Source organism: Equus caballus, chromosome 12, assembly GCF_041296265.1.
Source record: "Equus caballus isolate H_3958 breed thoroughbred chromosome 12, TB-T2T, whole genome shotgun sequence".
Lineage (NCBI taxonomy): Eukaryota > Metazoa > Chordata > Mammalia > Perissodactyla > Equidae > Equus > Equus caballus.
In genome coordinates this window covers 23,868,440-23,878,638 of record NC_091695.1, presented here as the reverse complement: position 1 = coordinate 23,878,638, position 10,199 = coordinate 23,868,440, and positions in this window count along the sequence as shown.

Genomic DNA, 10,199 nt, shown 5'->3' with positions numbered 1-10,199 from the left:
AGAGTATGCTCCTCAGCTCAGGGAGTCCTAAATGTCAATCCTTCCTCACTGCTTGAGGCATAATAAAATTGAAACAGATGATAAAGATAATCCAGTCTACTTCTAGAGGTGACAAAGCAGAAGCTGGAGAACTTTAGTTTTCCTAATGACATTCAAATAAGAACTAATCTACACTTCTGTGACTGGATCCCAGATCCCCAGACTCCTAGCCCTGGACTCATTTTATTACACCAGACTCTGACCCATTTTCTAGCCTAGTTACTAACATATTTCCGTTATTAAATCATCACACTTTTAATTGACAAACTAGAGACACTAGAACTATGGGAAAAAGTCCAATGACAGTGTATGTGCCACAGAATTATACTAGAAAGCAGCATCAAGATAAAATGAGAATGGAATTTAGGGACATTTTCTCTCCCCTGAATAACTAACTATAGTAAAGACTCTGACTTAAAAACTTCCTGTTCCTAGGTCTCTCTCTCTCTCTTTCTCTCTTTATACTCCTTCTTTAAGACATATAAGGCACATATTCATTCTATCATTTATTACCTGTGAGGGAGAGGGATTGTAAATTTGAGGTACTTCTGCACTATACATACATTTCATGAGAAAACAGTAATACAAAAGAATTATATTTCTCTAAATGGTTGCCAACACTTCTAACATCCTACCATTCCAGAAAACTCTTTATCATTTCTGGTAAGATTATCTCTGGTCCCACAGAAATGGACTTTAGACGGCTCATCAATAAATACGTCAGATCATATGCAGAACTGAGGCACACAAGGTCCCTATCTGTTCCTGTACTCATAAATCTGGGTATTAAAGACACCCTCAAAAGACAATCCATCACAAAGTCAGATATTTGAATTATCAGACTTTTTTCTTAATACAACATTTAATTGAGCTAAGGCATTTAAAAATTTTTAAAGCAGCATTGTATTTAATATAATGACTCTTGTGTCCCAAATGCCTTATAGAAAATATAACAGCTGAAATCTTCTTTCCTATAATTCTTTTCCCGATTTTGTTGTAATTTTTGCACTCAGGGGACACATGTTTCCTGCCTTATAATCTTAATTAAATCTCACCCCTTTTAAGTTTTTTCAATAGAGGGTCCATTTAATTTCTGATTGTTTCATTTTATTTAAATATTTGTCTATTCTGCCTCGACTTTCCTTCCAAAAATGTATAGAAGCAAGACAAGGCACGTTCCCTCAAATTCTCAGAGCTCTTCTCTCTCAACCACCACAGTACCTGTTGTTTGTGGCTGTTAATGAGCAGTTCAGCTGAGTCAGGCTCTCTGATAGAAAGCTCTGTAGAATAAGGGCTTATCCTCTTCCTTGCATGTTCAGATATGTAACTTTTGCAGTGACTAAATATTTCTGGAGAACTATCTGGATCCAAAGAGTAAATTCCCCTCCTCATATTATTTTCTACACACCCCTCATTGAGATTAATTTCAATCTGTCTTTAGAATCCTAAACCTGCTGATGTCAAAGGGAGGACATATCTGGCTTGGGAGTGATGCATGTGTTCTTACAGCTGTAGTCACTACCTTTGAGACACGAACCCTAGAGGCCACCTATGGCCCCATTCTCTTGAGGTCATTAATTAAACAACTAACATTAATCACCTGTCTCTCGTGTAATTCTTGTGTACTAGAAAACCTGGGGCAGCATGAGGGGCATTTCATATGAAAAGTTATAAAGTCACTTCCCCCAGCCCCTGATCACTCCAATATCTTCCTACAATTATCAAAATTATGTAATTATAAAAGTCATTATCAAGTATTAATTGAGTGACTACTGTATTCAGGGCATAACCCTCTTCCTCCATACCATCCACTCTCACCATATTGGAGAAGTGTGAAGATCCACTGAGAATTAAAGCAGAAATATTTACAATGTTAAATATTAAGTTGTGAAAATTATCTAGGCCCTGTAAATCTCTGTCCTATTCTATTACTCTTTCTTCCCTCTGCTTTCTCCTGCTACTCTGACCTCCTTGCTTTTCCTTCTTGCTTTTTGTTTCTCAAAAAATATTGCACACTCCTTCCTTAAGGTCTTATCTACCACTTTTTTCTCTACTCTGGAATGCTTTCCCTTAAAGTTTTTGCTCAAATGTACTTTTCCAGTGAAAGCGTCCATGAACATGCTATTGTGGGGACCTGAAATTGGCCACCCCAAGATATGTCTCTTTGGCATCAGGATGATTTGAGGCTGATTGCTTTTGATAAACTGGGACAGGGAAGGAGGCTCTGAGGAATGGAACTTGCCCTTTGTTAGGACACGTTTACATTTGTAAGGCAAATCTCTATCTGTAAAAGGTGCCTCCCTCTCTGTACCAGGAAGAAGAAAGGAGATGACCTTCTCTCTAGAAACTCTTAATCAATACCAAATGCAAGGACTTAAATCTGCATTTTATTGTGCTTGTCTGGTAACCTCCTGTAAGTGACTTCCCTCCCCCTCCCAACGTTGGCATTTCTTTAAGGATTAAGCATCTTTCCTTAGGGAAGGAACTGATTGCTGCCCTCACCTGTGACCGCCCAGCTCGAGACAATAGACTTGCCTCCTGTGACACCCACCGAGATAACAGACCTTTACCTGCTGTGTCCATCAAGCAATGTGCTGACAGGGCAATCTTGTGACTATTGTGGGAGAGACTTTTCAGTCACATGTGAAACACCCTGTTTGGGGGTATATAACCACCATGTGCACCCCACTTCTTCAGTGCCCTTTCTTCCTTCGGGAAGAAAGGCCCCGGGCCATGGTTCCTCATAAGGCTTTGTTTAATTTTCTCTTGCTATTCTGTCTCATGTGAATTTAATTCATTCTCCGGCCAGATGAACCCACATTTGGGAAGAGGAAATGTCTTCCTCCCCTACACTATTATACTGCAGGGACTACTCCATTACCCAGCTTAGTGTTTCAAGTACTTAACATGGTTCAAATATATTTTTAATCTTTATTGCATTCCTTCATACTGCTTGTTTCCCTCTGCTAGAATAAAAGTTTCAGGAAAGCAAAGAATATATTCACTGATACATTCTAAGCTACTAGATCAGTGATGAGCATAAAGCAAGTGTACCATGAATTTTTATTGAATGATCCATATGACCTTCCAAGGAACTGGCAGTAGAGCCAAACCTGCTGGAACTATGAGGAATTTGAGTGTAGAGAGGAGGCAGTTCACAAAGAACAATAAGCATGTATTAGAAGTGATTATTGAAACTGTGCAGTCAAAATGAAACAAAAGAAAAACAAACCAAAGCAAATGTCCACTCTGCTGAATTTTCTCTCTCTAGTCAGAAACCAGGGAAAGAAGGTTGAGTACATAATGAAGACATATAATCACTCATTTTTTCATTCATTCATTCGTTCATTAAATATTTATTACGGATTTACTCTGCACTAGGTACTATCCTAAGTATTGGGGAAAAAGAAAAAGAATGTTCCTTTGTCAATAAATTTATATTTAATAGAGGATACAGAAAAACAAATAAACACATAATAATTTTACAGTAATTATAAATGACAAAACATAAAATTGAACTGTCATTTTAAATAGGGAGATCAGAGAAGACCATAGTGACAAATAGAAATGGCAAGCAATAGGATATATTAGAGTATATGAGGAAGCCATTTGGTGTAAACCTAATTCGGCCTGACTTTGTTTTTTCCAAAACGACCTGACCATGGCAGCTGAGCATGCATTGTATCTCTGCTTTAAACATTTACTATGGTAAGAACAAATGGCTTTAAGATAAAGGTGCAACTTCCCCCCACATTAGCATTTCCTTAGGGATAAGCATCTTTCCTTAGGCTAGGAACTGATTGCTGCACTCACCTTTGACCACCCAGCTCACCTGTGATCACCCAGCTCTAGACAACAGACCTGCCACCCTGCTGTGTTCACCTAGACAGCAGACCTACCTGCTGTTTCCATCAATCGCTGTGCCGACAAAGCAGTCTTGTGACTATTGTGGGAGGGACATTTCAGTCATATGTGAAACATCCTGTTTTGGGGTATATAACCACTCTGTGTACCTCACTTTTTTGGTACCCTCTTCCTTCAGGAAGAAAGGCCCCAGGCCATGGTCCTCACATTTTAGCTCAGAATAAACTGTCCCAAATTTTCATTTATAGATTGGTTATGGATTATTTTCGTTGACAATAGTAAGGTGCTATTTGAGCATGGACCATTATAAAGTGAGAAAGCAAATTATGCAAATAAATGGGGGAAGGGTGCTGATTTGGGGCAAAGGGAACAGCAAATACAATTGAGTTTCAAACAGACAGGTTTTTTTTTATGCTTCTCAATAATTCTGCAGTTTGTGATGTTTCATGCTTTTTAAATCTGTTTTGTAAAAATCTAACTTGAATATTTCAGGATGACACTATGGCAGAATGAAAAAGAGGGGAGCCTATCTGGGTATATTGATTGGTGTTCTTTAAAGCTGTATTTATGCCACTATGTTGATATTTCTTAGAATAATGACAAAATATGGAATGACATTAGTGGAGTACTTTTGCAGTACATTTTCATTAATAATTTACTGTTAAATAATTTCAGGTCTGCAAAATAATCAGTCATGATAAAACTGAAAAAGGTTTACCAATGTAACTTTTAAACCAAGAGTTTTGAAGATACTGAGGAAAACAAAAAGTAGTTCAGCCAATGCTACAGGCCTCAAAACAAAGAACTACAGTAACTGCTTGCTACACTGAATTCTTTCTATCCCACATATATTTTTGGCCAAAAGTGCTGTGTGCAGCCTGGAAAACAAGACTATGTGTGGTGCTCTTCATCCTGAACGGTCAACACATTGTAGGGACAGTGAATCCCTGACTTCCAATATCACAAAATTGAGCTATTTAAAATGTAATTATATTTGTAGGATATTATATTTCTCTATAAATCCACTTGTTAAATAAGTCCTTAATAGGAGTTTATAAAAAGTGTAACCATCAGTAAAATAAACATTGGTTAACTACTCATGCCAAAATTGCACTTACCAAAAATAAGATATTCTTACATAATTTAATACCAAGTCCAAATTTAAATTTCCCCAATTGCCTGGAAGACATATTTTTACAGTTAGTTTGAGTCAAGAATCAAACAAATTTGGTTGGTATAACTGTTTTCTTTAAAATGTAACAGTTCCATGTATTATGTAACATTACGTTCTGTGTACTGTATAACAATACCTTGTGTGTTTGTGAGAGTGTGTATACACACATGTATGTTCAGGTAATTTTTTGGAAAATTCGACCATTTGTAGAATGCCGTATGTTCGGTATTTGGCATATTGCTTTATTTGGTGTAATTTGACTTGTTCCTGCACCAGTTCCTTTAAAGTCAGACTCACATTAATAAACTTTATTAATTCAAATTCTCTCTTTTAGTTTCTTGTGGGAAAGAATATGTCATAGGTGTTTTGACTACTGCCAGTCACATCAAATTATGAGGTACATGTTAACTAGTAGTCTGACTTTCAATGCTGCTTAGTCTTATCTATGGATTCAGTGTCATCTTGATGACACACTTTTAGCATTCCCCATCAACTTTTCACTTAGTAACTTTAATAGCTATTGAAATCATCACCTTGATCCATTTTTTATTAGGAGTTCGAAAATTGTGATTTTCTAATTTCATCATTTTTTCTGTTCTTATTTCTTCTGAATTTCCTATCATAAACTGATAACCCTGATATGCAATTCATAAAGGAAAGACAGAATATTTATCTCCTTATTTACCATTTTGCAGAGTAATAGCTTGATACCTCCAGTAACCTTTAATCATAACCAATGACGTTATTTCCTATTATCTATATTTAAATTTTGACATTTAAACATATATGATGCTTTTAAATTAATTGCAAGCAGTATTCGTTTTTTTAAAATAATTTTATCGGGATTATAATAGTTTATAATATTGTGTAATTTAGGGTGTACGTTATTGTTTATTAATTCCTGAATGCACTTCATCGTGCTCACCACCAGTAATCTAATTTTTATCCACCACCATACATATGTGCCTCTTTGTCCTTTTAGCCCACCCTTCCCACCCTCTTTCCCTCTAGTAACCACTAATCTGTTCTATTTATCATGTATTTCTTATCTTCCACATATGAGTGAAATCATGCAGTATTTATCTTTCTCTGTCTGGCTTATTTTGCTTATTATCACACTCTCCAGGTCCACCCATGTTGTTGCAAATGGGGCAATTTTGTCTTTTTTATGGCTGAGTAGTATTCCATTGTGTATATATACCACATCTTCTTTATCCATTCATCTGTAGAAGGGCACTTGGGTTGTTTCCACATCCCAGCTAATGTGAATTGTGCTGCAATGAACATCCGGGTGCATAAATCTCTTTGGATCATTGATTTCACATTCTTTGGATAAATATCCAGTAGTGGGATAGCTGGATCATGTGGTATTTCTATTTTTAATTTTTTGAGAAATCTCCATACTCTTCTCCATTTGCATTCCCATCGGCAGTGTATGAGTGTTCCCTTTTCTCCACATCCTCTCCTACATTTGTTGTTTTTTTTCTTGGTAATTGTAGCCACTAACTGGTGTAAGGTGATATCTCATTGTAGTTTGATTTGCATTTCCTTAATAATTAGTGATGCTGAGCACCAGTTCATGTGTCTGTTGGCCATCTGTACATCTTCCTTAGAAAAATGTATGTTCATTTCCTCTGCCTATTTTTTGACATTGGTCCTAGCAACATCTTTTTGAATACCATGTCTACTTGGGCAAGGGAAACAAAAGAAAAGGTTAACAAATGGGACTACATCAGACTAAAAACCTTCTGTAGAGCAAAGGAAACCATGAACAAAATGGAAAGCAATATTCATTTTTAATGTTAATCATAAGCCAGTGGGAGCCATTTCAAATTCCCTCCTGTGTCTCTTTGAAATGATCCAAAAAGACGTTAATAGCATTCTAGCCTTCTGGAAATTAAGTTGCTCAAGGCTCATTACATTTCTACCTCAGACTTCAAAACAGCTATTTCTCCAGAAAGTTCTGGTTCTGTTTAGAGAGTAAAAATGTACTTTCACAGAAAATTTTGAGAATAGGGAGGTTCACTGCTAATATCTCATCCTTACGAGTGGTACTATTTTTAGAGAAAAATATTGTTTGAAACTAAATTTCTATTTCAAACTAAGATGAAAAGGTTTTGCTTACTTTCTTTTACTTTAGAAATATAACTCTTCTTTTATGATTGCAATTTTAGTTTAATATTTCAATAATTACTTATATCCTTTATATTAAAATAAACATTGCCTAATGAGGAGGCACACTCAAAAAGCTGTTTTTAAAGTCCTTTAGGGAGAGGGGGCAGAGCAAAATGGTGGGGTGAGCTGACCCGGGATTCTCTCCCCTCCAAAATACAACAAAAGATTGGAAGAACTGAATTTCAGAGAATAAACATAATGCCAGCTCGTTAGAGACCTACAATACCAAGAAGGCGGAGATCATAACCTTGCTTACACCTTCGGAGGCACTGGAACGGTAGGAGAGAACATCGCTCCCTCCCCTAGAGTCTGTGATCGCTGCGGCGCCGGTCGGGAAGGAGCGGGGGAGGGGCCATACTACCAGGGGATCATCCAGGACTCCTGCCGCTGATTCAGTGGAGACCCGCTGATGTGGGGGGAAGCTTCCGTCTGCAGGGACCCTATAAATCAAGGGCCTTGGGAGACCAGAGAACAGAATTGATCTGAACCCAGACCGGCGCATGTGAGTAAAAGCCCCTCCCCCCCACTGAAGCCAGTGGGCGCAGCCATCTAGCCCCAAGGTGGAGAGCTCATAACACGCCGCTCTCGACCCCCATCTAGTGGTGACAGGCTGTAACTGCAACTGAATTCTACCACCGTGAGAAAAAACCGCTCCTCTACCATCCAGCAATTTATAAAAGCCCCAGACCAGAGGGAACACAATAAAAACACAGAATTAAGTCCTGAGGACTTGGAATTAGGTAAACTAAGTGATAATGAATTCAGAGCAGCTATAATCAAAAAACTCAATGAGGTAGAGAGAAAGATAGAGAAACAAGCCGAGTTCTGGAGTTACTTCACAAAAGAGATTGAAATCATAAAGAATTACTTGAGATGAAAAACACAATGGACCAGATAAAACAGAATACAGATTCCCTGAATGCCCATGTAGACAACATAGAGGAGAAAATTAGCATAATCGAGGACAGATAGGCTGAATGGCGCCAGACAGAGGAAGAAAGAGAACTAAGAATTAAAAAAAAATGAGGAAAATCTCCAAGAGATAATGGATTCAATGAGGCGTAAGAACATAAGGATTATAGGAATTCCCGAGAATATGGAAAAGGAAAATGGAGCAGAAAGTGTGCTTAACAAAATTATTGAAGAGAACTTCCCAAATCTAGGGATCAACGGAGAAATGTGTGTAGAGGAGGGTTTTAGATCTCCTAGATTTGTCAATGTAAAAAGACCTACTGCAAGGCACATAGTAGTAAAGTTGGCAAATAGGAATGATAAGGAGAGAATACTCAGGGAAGTAAGGAAAAAAAAGAGAATAACCTATAAAGGAGCCCCTATCAGACTGTCAGCGGATTTCTCTACAGAAGCCCTACAAGCTAGGAGAGAATGGAGTGATATATTCAAAGCTTTAAAGGATAAAAACCTTCGGCCAAGAATACTCTATCCAGCAAGAATTTCCTTCAGATATGAGGGAGAAATTAAATCTTTTCTAGACAAACAAAAGTTAAGGGAATTTGTAACTAAAAGCCCTCCATTACAAGAAATCCTCAAGAAGGCTCTCATAATTGAAAAAAGAAGAAAGGGAGAAAGGGGACACAATCCACAGACTAGGGAGACTGAAGGATAGAACCAGAACAGGATAGCAAATATTCAATTATAGCATTAGGGTAAAGGTAAGGAAACTACCAAAACAAGGACGACCTTAGCACTCTAACTACAAATTAATAAGACGAATTGGAATAAAAAATGAAAATAATTATTTAGGAGGGGAAGAGCAAAGGATCTAAATCAGTATTGGCCAAGTAGGTAAGAGACCACCAGAGAATAGACTATATTATACACGAGATTCTAAATACAAACTTCAAGGTAGACACTAAAATAAAGTACAGAACAGTCACAAATCATAAATAAGGAAAAATCTAAGAAACCCAGCATAAGAAATTGCAGTACTAAATGGGTAGTCTAAAACACACAGGAAAAGAAACACAGGAAAACAAGATAATGAGTGACAGATTGACAGCATTAAGTCCACATACATCAATAATCACTCTCAATGTGAACAGATTGAACTCTCCAATAAAAAGACATAGACTGGCAAAATGGATTAAAGAACACGATCCAACAATTTGTTGCCTCCAGGAAACACACCTCAGCCCCAAGGACAAACACAGACTCAGGGTGAAGGGGTGGAGGACAATACTTCAAGCAAATAGCAAGGAAAAAAAGGCAGGTGTTGCAATTCTCATATCAGACCAAGTGGATTTCAAAATAAGACAGGTAAAGAGAGACACAGAGGGACAATATATAATGATCAAAGGGACACTTCATCAAGAAAAAATAACGCTTATAAATAACTATGCACCCAACACAGGAGCACCAAGATTCATAAAGCAACTATTAACAGACGTAAAGGAAGATGTTAAAGACAACACAATAATAGTAGGGGACCTCAACACCCCACTCACATCAATGGACAGATCATCCAGACAGAAAATCAACAAGGAAATAGTGGAGCTGAATGAAAAACTAAAACAATTGGACTTAATAGACATACATAGATCACTCCACCCTGAAAGAGCTGAATACACATTCTTCTCAAGTGCACATGGAACATTCTCTAGGATAGATCTTATGGAAGTCAGCAAACAAACATGTCATGACCTTTTATGGTAGACAAAAGAAAATGAGAGGAAAGAGTTATTGGTCCTAGTTTCTTCCATATAGAACATGTCTCATGAAGGCAACTGTCTTGAATTTCCAAACCAAGCTGCGTCTCTGAAATGTCTTTACATTTCCATTGCAATTTGTGTTTCCATAAGCAATAGCATATTGTGGTGTGTATATCCTCACAGTAGTTAGTAGCATAACATGCACATAACTGATAGGAAATGTTTGCATAAATGCTTAAACTAGTGAAACCATCTGTGAAAAACTATGAAGTGTTTGCCTA